This window comes from Microtus oregoni, unplaced genomic scaffold (assembly GCF_018167655.1).
Source record: "Microtus oregoni isolate MIOR12 unplaced genomic scaffold, Mior012 000000F_ref0000247, whole genome shotgun sequence".
Classification (NCBI taxonomy): Eukaryota; Metazoa; Chordata; class Mammalia; order Rodentia; family Cricetidae; genus Microtus; species Microtus oregoni.
The window spans coordinates 67125062-67142464 of record NW_024543059.1 but is presented as its reverse complement, the minus strand read 5'-3'; positions in this window follow the sequence as shown (position 1 = coordinate 67142464).

The following is a 17403-nucleotide window of genomic DNA, read 5'->3' as shown; positions in this document are numbered from 1 at the left end:
ACTTTGTGGGGCATTATTTTACTATAACTTTCAAGAATTTGAAAATAAGGGAAATGGCAGGGTATGTTGGCACATGTTTTAAGTATCAGCACTCCGGAGTCAGGGATAGGAGGATCTCTGAGTTAGAAGTCAGCTTGGTCTACAAAGGGAGTTCCAGAACAGAAAGGGCTACACAGAGAAACCCCTGATTCAAAAGAAAAAAAAAAAAATCACGACCCAATAGCCTACCAAAAAGTGGTAATTTTTAATTTAATTTTGACAATCTCTAATTATCAGGAAGAAAACTTTACTTTGGAAATTTCCCTTGAATTATTAAAAAGCCTACAAAACTTGCCAGTGTGGGGATGAGGCTGCTTTAATCCCAGGATATTAGCTGCTCAGAGAGACCCAGGGAAGTAAAACCATTCAGGGTACTGCAGATAGTCGAGCTTCTGGCTCCATTGTGCTAGATCAGTCATGCCGTCCCGAGGGACACCAGTCTCTAAAGCTGTAGCGTTATGACTTTTATTGGAGAACAAATCCCCCAAGGCGAGTAGAATGTGAAGTGATGAACAGCTTTTGGTCCGCCGTGTGCTGAACCACCTAGGCGCGCCACTCCTCTCCAGATGTTTCTTCTTGATTAATTCCTGTGAATTACTGCTCTTTTCGGCCCCGTGACACCCCTTAGGTCCATCTAATCAGATAGATCTAATAAATTGGAATTACCAGAAAGGATGGGGGCAAGGTCTTGGCTCCTTTTCACTTAGGGGTCTCAGTGCTTTCTATGAACATTTGCATGCCCGGAAATATCGGGAGGGGTGGACTTTGCCAGACGCAGGAAAAGGAACAAGCGGCTCTGGAGTTCTTACTCTCACTTAATGAAAAGCAATCATGTTAGTGCTTCTTAGGAAAAAGGAGGGAGGGTGTCACTCTAAAGTGAGATTTTTGTCTCAGTTTGGAGTAGCAGCTGACAGGCTGCAAGCTTGTAAACCAAGCATCGATTTCCTCCTAGCCAGGCAGCGCTTTTCCTTAAGCGCTCCACCCCCTCCCCTTAGCCCCCCCCCCCCTCCCCCCGGTGCTCCTGCTTCTTCGCATCATGCCTTGTTCCGTAGTTCTATAAACTCTACATTTCTGCCTCCAACATTTCGGTGATGATGAGTTAAATTATTTGCTCTAGGTCTATATCAAGAACCACAGAAATATTTTTACTGGTTTCCAGTCAAATTTTTAATTTATATTTTATTGATTGTAATAAGTTTATTACACTTATTGTGTAATTTTCTCTTATCTGTCCAGATTGCATGGAACCACCTTAGCTATGGTATCCACTTGGGTACATTTTCTTTGTGTATTCTTTTCTTTAAAGAGTAGAACACCCCTCCCCCATTTCAAAGACATAAAATGCATTCTCTGTGTTAACCATGGCATCTGGTATGTTCTCAGTACACCGTATTCCCCTTTTACCACTGCTTACAAAACTTTTAAGAAATTTTGGGCCTTGCTGTGTACTTGTTTCTCTATATTACAGATGCATATATCTACATATTTGTAAAAAAGCTTAAATGCTTATACAAGCACAAAATGTCAGTGTCTTTCCATGGTCCCCTCCCCTGCTTATTTCTCAGATGTCATCGTGGCTGATGCATTGATGAGAATCTTTCTGGTGGTCTCCCATTACTGCTTGGAAAAGTGCTTCTGTTGTTACTCTATTGTCAGAGCTCATTCATGTTATGATGTCTTATTTGGTCAAGCCGGCTAGTTACTGCGTGCTGTTAGTCAAGGGCTTGTCCGGCGTTATCTGTTGTGGCAAATACTACACTGTTGGCAATGTGTCATTCCTCCGCTGTCTTCCTACTCCATGATCACAAATGCCCGGTCTTGCTCTCAGGCAGAGCTGGCTGGGCCAGAAATCTGGCCAGTCTCGCCACCCATTCCTACTATGTATCATTGATTAGCCTAGGTGTGAGTACCTGGAGCTCTTCCTTTAATTGAAGGCTTTAAGAAGGACCCACGGACCCTGTGACAAATGTAGCGGTAAAGATGTCAGTGAGGTTCAGAATCCCTGGGAGCTGGGTTTCCTGCAATTTGGAGAAAGCCAGTTTTCACCGAGAGGGCGACACAGACACGCAGCCCGTAGGGAAGAGAGGAATTTCTGGAGTGACTCAAGCTCTCTGTCCCTACGATCCACTTATGCTACTGTCTTTGATTAGTTATTTCCACGAAGAGACTCGTGGGCAATTTCTCTTGTGCTTATTCTGTACCTCGGAAAGGTAAATCTTCCGTTGAAGGAATATTGCTTTGTTTAGATGATAACAATTCTAATTATCAGGGAGGAAACTTTACTTTGGAAATTTCCCTTGAATTATTAAAAGCCTACAAAACTTATCAGTGGCGGAGGGGGACGCTGTTTCAATCTCAGGATATTAGCTGCTCAGAGAGAACCAGGGACATAAAACCATTCAGGGTGCTCCAGATAGTCGAGCTTCTGGCTCCATTGTGCTAGATCAGTCATGCCGTCCCGAGGGACACGGGGCTCTAATATTTTATTATTTTGTGCCATTGCAGAAATATCTCTGGAATAAGTATTTTTAGCACTAAAGAGAGTGGAAGATATCAGATACGATATACCAGCAGTGGAGCCATGGCAGGAGCTCTGACAGCTCCTGAACATTTTGATCCCGGGTCCAGTTTGTACTCTCATGTTATACCCTAAAATCATAAGGTTGGGGTGAGTAAGAAAGATTTGACAGAAGTGTATGCGACAGTCAGCAGGTTATTAAGGGCAATGACCCATTGTTCCGGCTGTTTCTCCAGGTCATTTTGTTCCAGGTAGCGAGGGAAGTCATGCCTGACAAATAGGTAATACAAACCGTGCTTTACGTAAATCACTAAATGAATCACGAAATCAGTATCTGGCCCAATAACTGGTCTGCTCTACCTTATTCTGCTTCAGTGTGTGTGCGTGCGCATATGTGTGTGCCCACATTCCAAAGTGTGCATGTGGGGAACAGAAAACAAATTCTCTCTCAGAACCTTGTCAAGACAGGGTATCTTTTGTTCTTGTTTCTGTCACTTTGAACACTCAGGGCTAGCTGGCTGGAAGGCTTCTGGGTCATTCTCTTATCTCTATTTCCCGTCTTCCCATAGGAATACAGGAAGTAGAGCTGCGACCTACCACGTCTGGCTTTTTATGGGTTCAAAGACCAAGTCGGGTTGTGGGGCTTGCACAACAGAGCTTGGAGTTGTTCAGCCATGTCAGTGGCCCAGGAACAAAAGATGTCCAATTTTTGTTGTCCAATTTTCATAACTGTTCAGAGCTCTGTTTTTTCTATTTACTCTCAAAAGATGTAAACCCAGGGTGCAGTTTATTCAAGGGCTAACCGTGCATGATCAAGTGGGTTGGACACAAGGACACAAGGAGAATACAAGCTCTCCGTCCCTAAGCACCTGACCGACAGTGTGCAGGGAGCAGAGTCATAGATGAAATATTTGGGCCAGAAGTCGATAACACTGGTTTAAAAAATTCTATTTTCAATGTAAGGAAAGAGAGGAAGAGAGCGAGAAAGAGAATCACACATAGTCCCTCCTTGCATAGTGGACATATTTTCATAGTTTAAAAAAATATACCTTTCATCAATTCCGTTTGTATTCTCTTGGTGAGCTATAAATCAAATTAATTAGTATTCTTTTATTTGTCTTTATTTTTGGTTTGTTTGTTTTTTTGAGACAGGCTCTCTGTGTAACAGCTCTGGCTGTCCTGGAACTCACTTCGTAGACCAGGCTGGCCTCGAACTCACAGAGATCTGCCTGCCCCTGCCTCCCAAGTGCTGGGATTAAAGGCGTGCGACACCAGCGTCTGGTTTATTTAGTTGTTTTTGAGACAGGGTCTCCTTAAATAGACTCGGCATGCCTGGATCTCAACATGCACACCAGGATGGCCTCGGACTCAGAGGTCTGCCTGCCTCCACCTACCAAGAGCTGGGATTAAGGGTATGCACCATAACACCCAGTTCTAATTTAAAGATTAAACTTTAAATTCTATGTATGTATGTATGTGTCAGGTACGTGCATGTCAGCAAAGACTCCTGTGGAGGCTGGCAGGGTCAGTGGTCCTGGTGCCTGTAGAGGCCGGAAGTGCCAGCCAGCACCATGGAGCAGGAGACAAGCAGTTGCCAGCCACTTGGTGTGGGTGCTGGGAACTGAACTCGAGTTCTCTGCAAGGGCGTACTTGCTCATGCTTTTAGCCACCAAGCCATTTCTCCAGCCCTCAACATTAACGTCTTGAAAATTTTCTTAAATTGAGCATGGAGGTACCTGTAATCCTACACAGTGAGCACCAGGCCAAAACCTCATAATAAAACCCATTATCATTTATAATTAATCTATGCTAAGTAAAAAAAAGTCATGCCAGAGATAATGAGGTACCTAAGTATACACTTTAAAAAAGCATGTATAGGATGTTTGATAATACAGAACATATGGACTTCCATATACACTGAGAGTAGCCATGTTAGAAAGTACACAGTGGTTGGGCTGTGGCGGTGCACGCCTTTCATTTCAGAAGTCTCTGGGAGACAGAGGCAGGTGTGGTTGATTACAATAAAGTAATCCCACACTAGCTCAGAATGGAGTATAATAAAAAGGTCTCTTTATTGACAGGTAGACTCACAGATCAGCAGTCCTCTACATGAGCAGGGAACAGGAACTGAATCCAGCAGCCAAGGGGCTGCACACTTTTTTTTTTTTAACATCTGTATATATAGTCCAGGTAGCCACACCCAGAATGAGCCAGTATCTTAAAAGCTATTGGCTGAAGGAGTTCCCACAGCCGACAGGTGGATCTCTGAGTTCAAGGCCAATCAGGTTTACAGACGAATTTCAGCCAGGGCTACACAGAGAAACCCTGTGTCAAAAAACTAAAAAGCAAAGAAAAGTACATAGTATATAACTGCACTTGCTCGAAAGAGTAGAACTATCCCAACTGACTGTGAAGGAGTCAGAACAGTGGGGGCTGTTGGAGGAAAGAGCTGTATATGCTTAGGAAAGAGGGCTGGTCAAAATACCTTACATGTTCTTGACTCTTGTGTTTTTACAACATTTCCATCTTGATAAAGTCTTGCACTGTACAACTCTTTTTTTTTTTTTTTTTTTTTTTTTTTTTTTTTTTGGTTTTTCGAGACAGGGTTTCTCTGTGGTTTTGGAGCCTGTCCTGGAACTAGCTCTTGTAGACCAGGCTGGTCTCGAACTCACAGAGATCCGCCTGCCTCTGCCTCCCGAGTGCTGGGATTAAAGGCGTGCGCCACCACCGCCCGGCTACACTGTACAACTCTTATTATCTGCTAAAGTTCTTTTAATGCATTACTAGTATTTGTACATTTTATTTTGTATAAATTAAGTCTAAAGAAGCATGCTGCAAACAAATAGTGAGCCCGCCTCAGTGAAGGGCATTTTGAAGTGTTTAGTAGTAAGAATACTGACAATTTGCCGGGCGGTGGTGGCGCACGCCTTTAATCCCAGCACTCGGGAGGCAGAGGCAGGCGGATCTCTGTGAGTTCGAGACCAGCCTGGTCTACAGAGCTAGTTCCAGGACAGGCTCCAAAGCCACAGAGAAACCCTGTCTCGAAAAACCAAAAAAAAAAAAAAAAAAAAAAAAAAAAAAAAGAATACTGACAATTTGTTTTAAAATCATCAAAGGGATGAAAGGAGCTGAGTATGATCAAGGCGCACAGAATATACATATATATTATATGCTTATTTTTCCAGTCAAAACCAGTTACAAAAGTACAAAGTAGATCTTGAGGGCAACAAGGCCATTCTTCATATCTTAGCCCGTTTTCTGTTGCTAATATAACACCACTAACCAGGCCGTTTATAGCAAAAGCAGCTTGTTTCGGCTCACATTACCCTGCCCCCCACCCCTGCGCCAAGGCCACAGAGTCACATCTACGTAGCCTTCGTACTGTAGAGTCCCCAGGTGCACAAGCATTACATTTAGAGAGGCAGGAATGGGTACAGCTCTAGCTAAACTGGCTTTTCTAGCATACCTATTCTGTTTTTGTTTTGTTTTTTGAGGCAGGGTCTCACTATGTAGACCAGGCTGACCTCAAACTCATAGTCACATGCATCTGCCTCCTGAGTGCTGGGATTAAAGATGTGCACCACTATGCCCAGTGCAAACCTATTCTTGAAATAATTGATTAATTAATGGCATCCATGAATGAGTTCATTCATAAGGGTAGGGCCTCACATATGGGGTCTGATAAGGCATGACGTCAGACGCTTGAGAGATGAGGAAGTGTGTTCCAAGTTCTTATCATCTTTAAGCACGCATCACTCAGCAAAGGACGAAAGTGGATGGAACAATTTTAAACTATATAGCATGTTTCCTTGGTATGACAATCACTTATATTTACTCTTGTTTTTCAAATTTTGAGACAGAGTTGAAGTGATATTTTGTTTGTAATCTACAAATAAAGCTTGCCTGAAGATCAGTGTGCAGAGCTAAGTCACTAGTTAGCTTTAGAGGTCAGGCAGTGGAGGCACACACCTCTAATCCCTGCACTCAGGAGACACGCAGACAGAGCTCTGTGAGCTCAAGGCCACCCTAAGCTACACTAGACTGATCCAGTCTCAAAGAGAAACAGAGACGGGTGGTGGTGGCTCACACCTTTAATCCCAGCACCAGGGCGGTAGAGATGAGAAAGGATATGGCTGGGTGGAGAGAGGACTATAAGGAGGGAGGAGACAGGCACTCAAATGCAGTCTGGAGATGCAGTCTGAGGATTCATAGAGACAGGATCTCCCCTTTGGTCTGAGCATTGGTAGAGGTAAGAACTCTCTAGTAGCTTGCCACTCTGCTTCTCTGGATCTTCAGCATTAATCCCTATAGCTGACCCCAAGCTTTTATTATTAAGACCAATAAGAATTCACCCTTCATTTGGCACCCAACTTTTGGGGCAAAAATTCATAAAAAGTCGTTGGTCTGTGGCTTTGCAGCCATAGGCATAGGTCGGAGCCACACAGGGCTGGAGTCACCGCCCTGCGGTTTTCCTTTCTTCTTTCCTGATGTCCTTCCCCTGGACCTCCTCCTCTGGCTGCTGCCAAACTAGGTCTCTGCCTTGCCATCCAGTCAGGCTTGTACTGTTCTACACAGCAGCAGTCAGCCTTACACTTCATCGGCAGCATCAGTGGTAGGTTTGCTGAGAAAATTGGGAATTCTTAAAGGGAGGAATTAGTTAAAATTAGTTTAAAAAGTTTTTTCTCCCACATTAAAAAAATGGGAAACAGAATTACAATAGAGACAGTTATGTCTCTGTATGATTACGTGATGCATGATTTAAAAATGAAAAAATTGAAATGAAGTAATAATCAACTGTGATTGACATAATGTTAATTATCATCTTGATAATTCTGAGTTTTCTCTAAAACTGTTGTTTGATACAAGTGCCAAGATACAGGCCTTAGAAAAACTTAATAAACAGATCATAGAAATATTCAAATCCAGACAGAGAAATTTAATGGAGAAATAATTTCAGCATTGCATTATAAGGTTAGATAGGAACAACCTGAGGTTTTCAAACAACCAACCTTAATATGTCCAGTAACCTTACAGGAATTGCCAAATTGTAGATATCCCCAAGGCTCTGTAAGAGCTGACTGGACTCCTGTGGCAATGTTAGATTTAAGGAGATTCAAGGAAGCAATAGTCTCATATGGCATGCATTCACCATTTTGAAGCAGATGTTAAACTCATGGTCAATAGAATTATCCCTCAAGATTTGGTTACAGCAATCTTGGAGCCTGGTCCACAATTACAGTGAAGGACATGATGGAAAGAAGAGGCTAGGACCATTGAATAACAGAGTAGAGCTAGAAGTATGGAAATCTCCCCAGATCAACTTCTTGGAGAAGGAAATTATACTAATATATAGAATGGCAATCTCTATATGATGGCCACACCCTGACTTTGTCGGGCAGCAGCTTTGAATGCTTGGGACATTAGTTCTTTGAGCATATCTTGGTTTTTAAGCAGTGTTATGAATATACAATGAAAGGCAGAGTCTCTCAAACTCTGAAATTAAGAATACAGGCACTCATTGTGATGGGTAGTTTCAATTGTCAGCTTGACACATTCTAGAATCACCTGGGAAGATTCTCAATGAGGTATTTTCTGGATCTGGTTGGTCTCTGGGCACATTTGTGAGGGATAGCCTTGATTACTAACGTCAATTGATGTGGGACCACCCAGCCTACTGTGAGCAGCTCCACTCCCTAGACAGGGAACCCTGGACTGTACCATGGCAGAGAGTTGGCTGAGCATGAGTAGGCATGCATACCTCTATCCTTTTCCTGCTTATGACTGTGGACATGACTAGCTGCTTCAAGTTCTTCCCATGACTTCCTTTCAGTGATTGGATCCTAGACTTGTAAGTCAAGTCAATTCTTTCTCCTTTAAAGTTGCTTTAGTCAGGGCATTTTTATCATCACAACAGAAATGAAAGCAGGACACTCAAGAAGCGAACACTAATACAATTCAGAGTAAATCGTTGAGCATGTTTCAGTAGTTTATTATAATTATAATGAACTTGTTACATATTTTTTTTCTGGATAACACCAACATTTATTATTTTTTTTTAAAAAAAGGTCTTCATGTATATGAGTGATTTGCTTGCATGTATATGCACCATGTGTCTGCCTGATACCTGTAGAGGCCAGAAGAGGGCATTCATCCCCCAGATGGTTGTAAGTCACCATATAGGTCCTGAAATCTGAATCCCATCTCTCTGTAAGAGCAGCAAGTGCTCTTAAGTACTGAACCATCTCTCCAACCCAACATTGGGATTGTTTTTTTTTTAAAGATTTATTTATTTATTATGTATACAACATTCTGCCTCCATATATGCCCACACGCCAGAGGAGGGCGCCAGATCTCATTACAAATGGTTGTAAGCCACCATGTGGTTGCTGGGAATTGAACTCAGGACCTCTGGAAGAGCAGCCGGAGAATCTAAACCACTGAGCCGTCTCTCCAGCCCTGGGATTGTTTTTAAGAGAAGAAAACTTCCTGTTGACAGCAACATAGTGTTTCTAGACCCTTCATCACACAGTGAATTGTCTGTTCTCTACACTTACTTGTCTAATATGAGTTGTTCTGCATGCAAGGACATGCTTTTAATTGCATTAATCTTCTGTATTCTTTCTGTAAATTTGCTATTAGAATACAGTAAACTTCTCTCTCTCTCTCTCTCTCTCTCTCTCTCTCTCTCTCTCTGTTTTTCAAGACAGTGTTTCTCTGTTATACTGGAACTAGCTCTGTAGAGCAGGCTGACCTCTGCCTCCTGAGTGCTGAGATTAAAGATGTGCACCACCACTTCCTGGCACTAAACTACTCTTTGAAAAGAATTTCCAGAGCCGGGCGGTGGTGGCGCACACCTTTAATCCCAGCACTCGGGAGGCAGAGGCAGGCGGATCTCTGGGAGTTCGAGACCACCCTGGTCTACAAGAGCTAGTTCCGGGACGGGCACCAAAGCTACAGAGAAACCCTGTCTCGAAAAACCAAAAAAAAAAAAAAATTTCCAACTTGCAGGTGTCTAGTGAAATGGCTAGAGTAGAAGATAAAGCATGCTGGGCAGCAGTGGAGGCACGTGCCTTTGATCACAGCACTCAGGAGGCAGAGGCAGGCAGACATCTGTGTGTTCAAGGCCAGCTTGGTCTACAGGGCAAGTTCCAGGATTGGCTCTATATCTACTGAAAAATCCTGTCTTAAAAACCAAGAAAAAAGAAAGAAAAGAAAGTGAATCATATGGGAAACGCTGGTGAAGGATGTCAACCACCCAGACAGTTCCCACAGGAGGGCATTTCCTCAGCGGATTTTCCCAATCTCAGGACACGGAAGAGATGCAGTCCAACGAGGAGCTTTCTTTCAGCTTCTCCCACAGAAAACAATTACAACAAGTAAATAACCCCCAAAGCCAAGGATACCTTAAACAGAAATACCTTAAAACAACCTAACTACTATTGTGTGCACATCTGTATTTCCTTAGAAGCTCTATGTGCAAATAACTATGGAAATGTAGGATTATCTGTATGGTTGCTTGGTGAGTCTGAAATTAAGGTGAATTAGTTGTGTCCTGAGGCAATATCTCCAAGAACTGGATTTGCATTTGCACCCTGGAAGCCTTGTCCCTGGGACAGGTGGACACAGTCCAAGCATTGTCATCTACGTTTCTTTTTTTTTTTTTTTTTTTTTTTTTTTTTTTTGGTTTTTTGAGACAGGGTTTCTCTGTGGTTTTGGAGCCTGTCCTGGAACTAGCTCTTGTAGACCAGGCTGGTCTCGAACTCACAGAGATCCGCCTGCCTCTGCCTCCCGAGTGCTGGTACGTTTCTTATAGGTTGCAAGTGCTGCTCCTGATGAATCAAACACTGTATGTAAAGTCAGTGAATGGAGCAATGAAGACCTGGACGTGTTTCCCTCAACCAGATGTCTGATTAAATTTTGGGTACTCTAAATGAAAATTAAAGGCCATTGTTTTAGACCACGTTCCTACACTGGACCCAAATAACGGTCCATCGCCATGATGAAACTAAACTGTTTATTAGCATTATAGAGGTAAGAGCCAAAATTCCCCCAAAGACCAGTCTGAGGCAGTATAATAATGAAACCCCCCTGCTTTAATCCTTCCACTGAGATGAACCGAGACTGTCAGAATCTTCCTATTATCATTTCATCTTACATGGCAAAGAACTTGGAAATGACCAATCTGTTTTTTGTCTTGTTTCTGTTTTCATCAGTCTTCTATGTTTATGAGTCTAACCTCCTTTGCTTGACTCTTTAGAGCACTCCTATTTTGTGGAGCGAAGTGTTAGCTGACTCTAGCATTGAAGAAAGACTCGGTCTTTAAAACCTTGAAATCCAATAGTTGTATTTAGCCCCTTGACAAGTATTTACAATGCTGGTTTCTTTCTAAAGGTTACTGATTTTATCCCATGCGTTTTTTATTTCTCCCAGGTGTTGTGGAATATTCCTTTACACTGTGTGAAGATATATCACTGTGGTTGGTTTAATAAAAAGCTAAACAGTCAAGAGCTAGGCAGGAGGTATAGGTGGGTGTCGTTTTTGGGAGCCAGCAGCCCAGAGAAAATTCCATCTGTATGGGGTGGCCAATGTCTGGCCACATATAGCCACATAAGGCCTGAGAATGCTTGGAAGAAAATAAAGAAAGGAAGGAAGGAAGGAAGGAAGGAGAAAGAAAAAACACAGAAGTCAAAATTGGCAAGGTCTGAGGTAGGCTCAGCCTACTGAGACCGCCTGCGGACTGGAACCACCCACCAGTGCCAAACTAAACTGAGCCATACCAGTAGCTGACATAGCAGTTTAAGATTTGTCTCATTTGATCAGGGAATGCTACAGATGCTGAATAAGGCCAGGTCCAGACACATAAAACCTCTAAAAAGGTACAATATGTTTTTAAACATGTATGAGGCTTAAAAAAAGAAAAGGATGAAAAATATAGTTTATAAATAAGATAAAGTCTTTAAAGAGAGAATAAAATAGTATAAAAGGATAAGCCATGTAAAGATGGAAAATTCAGAAAATTTGGATTCTACATGGACCTTGTTGACTTTAAATTTTATGATTGCTGATGAGCAAAAAATAGCTGCTAAGAGACATTGGATTGTGGAAACTGCTAAATTGAATCAACCTACATATTTAAAATTTTTTTTTCAAGACAGGGTTTCTCTGTAGCTTTGGAGCCTGTCCTGGAACTAACTCTTGTAGACCAAGCTGGCCTCGAACTCACAGAGATCCGCCCACCTCTGCTTCCCTAGTGTTGGTATTAAAGGCGTGCGCCACCTCTGCCCGGCCAAAAGTCTTAACTTCAAAATGGAAGTAAAGAAATATGTTACATTGTGGAAGAGGTTATGCTTTTAAAGCCATAGAAAATGAAAAGCTGTGGATTCATTCAAGGTTGATAGAGATCAGCTTTGATGAGGGGAGACCCCCTGCTTGTGTTAATGCAGATGTATGTTACTTTTGAAAGTTTGTGTGTTTTCAGAGCAAGGGAACCAGACACCAATGAAAACAGGTAGCACAGGTGGTCCAGCCTCTCAGAGCGACACTGTTGGTTGCAGTTTCCTGAGTTCTGCATTCAGAACAGCTTCAAGCCGGGCAGTGGTGGCGCACGCCTTTAATCCCAGCACTCGGGAGGCAGAGGCAGGCGGATCTCTGAGAGTTCGAGGCCAGTCTGGTCTACAAGAGCTAGTTCCGGGATGGGCACCAAAGCTACAGAGAAACCCTGTCTCGAAAAACCAAAAAACAAACAAACAAAAAAACAACAACAACAAGGCTGCTAGTGAGGTGATCCAGCCTCACAGACTATTTGGTTTTTGGTTGTTTGGTGGGTTATGGATGTTTGTTATTGATTGTGGGGGGAGGCTGGTTACAAACTGTGACTGGTCATGGTCAGGTATAAAGGGAAACAAAGGAGATCAGATTCAGGAATTTCTTTCTAATGGGAAAAAGGGTATAGTATAGAAATGATGGGATAAAAGGGTGGATTGTTGAGTCTACTTTTAAACAACCACTAATCTCAAATATTTTACATTAGTATGGATTTTTGTATACTGATACAAATTTAAGGTTATTTTTGTTATACTGTATATATGTTTCCATTTCTGTTTAAGGTATTGTATCTATACAGCTCGTTTAAAAATGTAAAATTTTAGTCCTTAAAAGCTAGTTAGAATAATAAGAAATACAGGTTAATAGTTATCTATAACAATCAAATTTATAGTCATCTATAAATTCAATTCTTACCTTATAATTGTTCCTATTGTACATAGTTTTACTGTTTTGAATTAAAACTTGTTTCACACAAAAAGGGGGAAAAGTTGTGGAATATTCCTTTATATTTATGAAGATGTGTCACTGTGATTGGTTTAATAGAAAGCTAACAGCCAATAGGTAGGCAGGAGGTATAGCGGGACTTCTGGACAGAGAGAGCTCTAGGAAGAAGAAAGGTGGAGTCGCCAGTCAGATGCAGAGGAAGCAGCATGAAGAGATGAGGTAATGAGCCGTGGGAGAATGTAGATTTAAAACTATGGGTTCATTTAAGGGCTGGAGAGATGGCTCAGTGGTTAAGAGCATTGCCTGCTCTTCCAAAGGTCCTGAGTTCAATTCCCGGCAACCACATGGTGGCTCACAACCATCTGTAATGACGTCTGATGTCCTCTTCTGGCCTGCAGACATACACACAGACAGAATATTGTAAACATAATAATAAATAAATATTAAAAAAAACAACTATGGGTTCATTTAAGTTATAAGAGCTAGTTAGAAACACGCCCAAGCTAAGACCAAGCTTTCATAATCAATATTAAATCTCCATGTCATTTTTTTTTTGTGAGGATGACCTGGTCTAAATCCAGATTTCAATCGTATAAAGTAATTATTTTTATTTAACCTTATTATTGGCCTAATATACTACTTACATGAATTTTCCACGTTACCCACAGATGATTTCTTTTCCCACTATTTTGGAGTATGGCCTTCATTATGCAGTTCAGTTACAATCTGGTCTGTCTCATAGACTGGCCAAGAGCGGCTCCCTCACCTGAACTACCAGGCGTGCCTACTTCAGACTGCTGTTCTGAATGAGGTACCCACACAAAGGACTTAGCTGGCATCCACTGAGGGATTTTTCCTGATAGTTACTTTATTAGTCCTAAGGCTGTGCTTTTTTAGGAAAAAAAAATGTCTTTGAGCGTCCTCTAAATATTACACGGTGCCCACAGATCGTCCAGAAGCTAGTATCTTCATGTCAGAGGTGATCAATAATTAAAGAATGTTTGGCATGAGGTCAAGCCTAGAGTAAGGGCAAAATAAAGCAGGGTTGCGACAGAGTAATGGGGAAGCTAGTTTACAGGGGTGAGCAAGGAAGGCATCTGTCAGATGACATGGGACAGAGGCTTGGATGAAATGAGGGAAGCAATTATGTGACCGAGCCACTCCTCATAGGGTGCTTTGTGGTTCCCTGCACCCTCTTGCTTCTTAGTCACGCCTTTTCATATGGACACTGGATTATTTATACCTCATGACTTAGTATACCAAGCAGATTTCAAAATCCAGGAGGGAAGTGCCTATATTTATTTCATGTGTCTTTAAATAGCCTTAACTGAGCACATAGTTCCCATGACTTAGTGCCTCCTCGATGCTTTCTTGTCAGGCCTACAAACCAACTTGTAATTAGAAGTGCTTTGAAGAGAGCCAAGGGGATGGCCCAGTGGGTGACAAGGAGCTGGCTCGGTGGTGAAGGTGCCTACTGAGCAAACTTGATGACCCGAGCTTGATTTGCTGAACACATGCAAAGGTAGGAAGAGAGAACAGATTTTAGCATGTTGTCCTCTGGGTTCCACATTCACTTCCTGCCACCATCACCCCCAGCCCATCATATACATATACACCAAAAACCAATTTTAAAAATTTCAAAGAAAAATAAGCATCATCTGGAAGACCCAATCAGAAGAAAGCAACTATGGTGTGAAAGCGTGAATCCTGGGAGTGGAGAAGAATGGTTTGTATCAGTGGATTTTGACATGCCACTCAATAGCAATCTCTCTGTTCATGTTTAAACAACAAACAGGAATGATGTGTTTCACTCACACGATTATAAAAGTCAAATGAAGTGATGCATATGAAAAATACTTGGCACATTACAGGAGACCAATCCATGTTAGCTGACTTTTTAGTTACACAAGTTGGAAATATCCTAAAAAGATAACAAGCAGCAGTTGGTTCTTGAGGCAAACGAACTCTTACACATATTACATTTTACTGAAAGAGAAGAAACAATAAATTTCTGTTGCCAGGTATGGTGACACACACTCAGTCTCACTCAGTACTCAGGGAACAGATAAAGGAGGACTAGGCAGTTCCAGGCCAGCCTGGGCTACACAGTGAGTCTCTGTCTTAAAAATAGTAGTAGCAGCAGCAGCAACAAAAAAGGAAGAAGCCTGGCTTGGTGGCAAAGGTCTATAATGCCACCTATATGGAAGGTTGATACAAAGTAATGAAAATTCAAGTTCTGCCTGTGATACAAAGTGAGTTCATGGCCAGTTTGGGCAACTTAGTGAGCCCTGTCTTAGAATAAAGAATAAAAAGAGGGCTGTGAATAGCTCAATGATAGAGCATTTGTCTAATATATGCAAAGAAAATTAAATTAAGATGGGTGGTGGCATATGCCTTTAATCATAGCACTTGGGAGGCACAGGCAGGCGGATCTCTGTGAGTTCAAGGCCAGCCTCATCAACAACAGCTAGTTCCAGGACAGGCTCCAGAGACAGAAAAACCCTGTCTCGAAAAACCAAAAAGAAAATAAAAGAAAAAGAAAATTAAGAAAGAAATTTACATCAATGTAATATTTTGTCACTCTAATGATCAGTAATGTTGAATGTTTGCGGTGTTCTAGAAACTATTCCAAACACTCTACATGAAACAGTCACTATTCCTCACTGTTACCAAATAAAACAATATAACTCATGAGAAAAACGAGACACAGACTGACTAAAGTCATCTGTCCGTGATCCACACAAAGTGAGCAGCAGCGTTTGCAGTATGAGAGTTTGACACCACCCTAGACGTTCTTAGCTACAGGAATAATTTCTAAGGCTAATTTTCATGTAGAAAACACCGAGTTGAATCTTTCCTGAAGGAAAAATGACAATACTAAAAGATCATAAATTATAGTTCAGGCAGTATTGCATCTCAAGGAAGAGAGATTGAAGGGAAAGATGTAGCTAGAATTTATTTCTAGGTACTGTTCAGCTTACAACACTGAGGTAATTGATCACCCAACTTCATACTTTCTGTCTCAAAGCCGACTTAAGAAAAATGGCTGCTTAGAATTTAGTAACTATGAAGGTCTAGACTTCTAAAGCTTGCTTAAGTAAAAACAACAATGAAAACCCAAGATAGTGAGCAGCAATAATTTTATACAGATCATAGCAGGTATGATTAGTTTGAAGTATGCAGTGTGATTTCTTTTTCTTTCTTTCTTTCTTTTTTAATTTTTTTTTTTATTTTTCAAGACAGGGTCTTTCTGTAGCTTTGGTGCCTGTCCTGGAACTCGAACACACAGAGGTCCACCTGTATTTGCCTCCCGAGTGCTGGGATTAAAGGTGTGTGCCACCACTGCCCAGCTGCAGCGTGATTTCTAATTGGTCTTAATAATAAAAACCCAGAGTCAGATATTAGGGGGTGGAAGCTGAAAGACCAGAGAAACGGAGCAGCCAGCCACTAGTCCTTACCTCTACGAAATCCTCAGATCGAATGGAGTATCCTGTCTCTACAGGCCTCAACTGAATACCCGAGCTCCTCTCCTCCTGTCTTACGTTCCTCTCTCTGCCCAGCCATATCCCTTCCCATCTCCATCTCCCCAATGCTGGGATTAAAGGCATGTGATCCAAGTGCTGGGATCAAGAATGTGAACTCTGTTTCTCTTTGAGACTGGATCAATCTCTGTAGCCTAGGGTGGCCTGGAACTCACAGAGATCCGCCTGCCTCTGCATCCCAAGTGCTAGTATTAAAGGTGTGCACCACCACTACCTGGCCTCTATGGCTAACTGGTGGCTTAGCTCTGCACTCTGATCTTCAGGCAAGCTTTATTTGTTAGATCACAAACAAATATCACCACAGAAACACAGTCAAATAGTCTGGCAAAACAATGGCTTCATTCATCTAAACCAGGGAATGAGAACTCCAGAGACAAAGTATACATCTGAAACGACTAATGTGCTCTATCAAATTGTTTGAAACCTCAACGTCACTTAAATCTACAAAGCACTGGTAATATACCAGTCTGAGGAATATATTATAGTGAAAAAAAACATCATTATTTACTAATGCTTAGTAACATTCAATCAGCCTAGGATTATAAGGAACGCATATATACAGTGATACTACGCTGGGCCAAAATAGTTGTGTGTGACCTAGACAACCCAGTCATATAGGGTAGCATTACAACACCATCTCTCATTCATAAGTCTGACTCAAAATTAAACTTTTTTAAAAATAAGCCAGCATAGACATGGTAGCAAGGTGATAACATGGTAGCATGTTTTGTAAGTAGATAAGACATAATATATTCTGCTGTGTGGATTTAAGATTAGCACAGAGCTGGGCACAGCAGCCTACGTCTTTAGTTCCAACTTCTCTGGAGGAGGAGGTAGGAGGATCCTTTGAATCTATGAGTTCAAGATCACACATTGCAAGACTCTGACTCAACAAATAAATAAGGAAAACTAAATCAGTCACATACAGACAGACATAACACATAAAGCCTGGCCACCATATATTTGACCTGATGAAATCTTAGTCTTGACACTAGGCAAACACATCTGAAATGTCAAAAATATGAAACAAGTCAT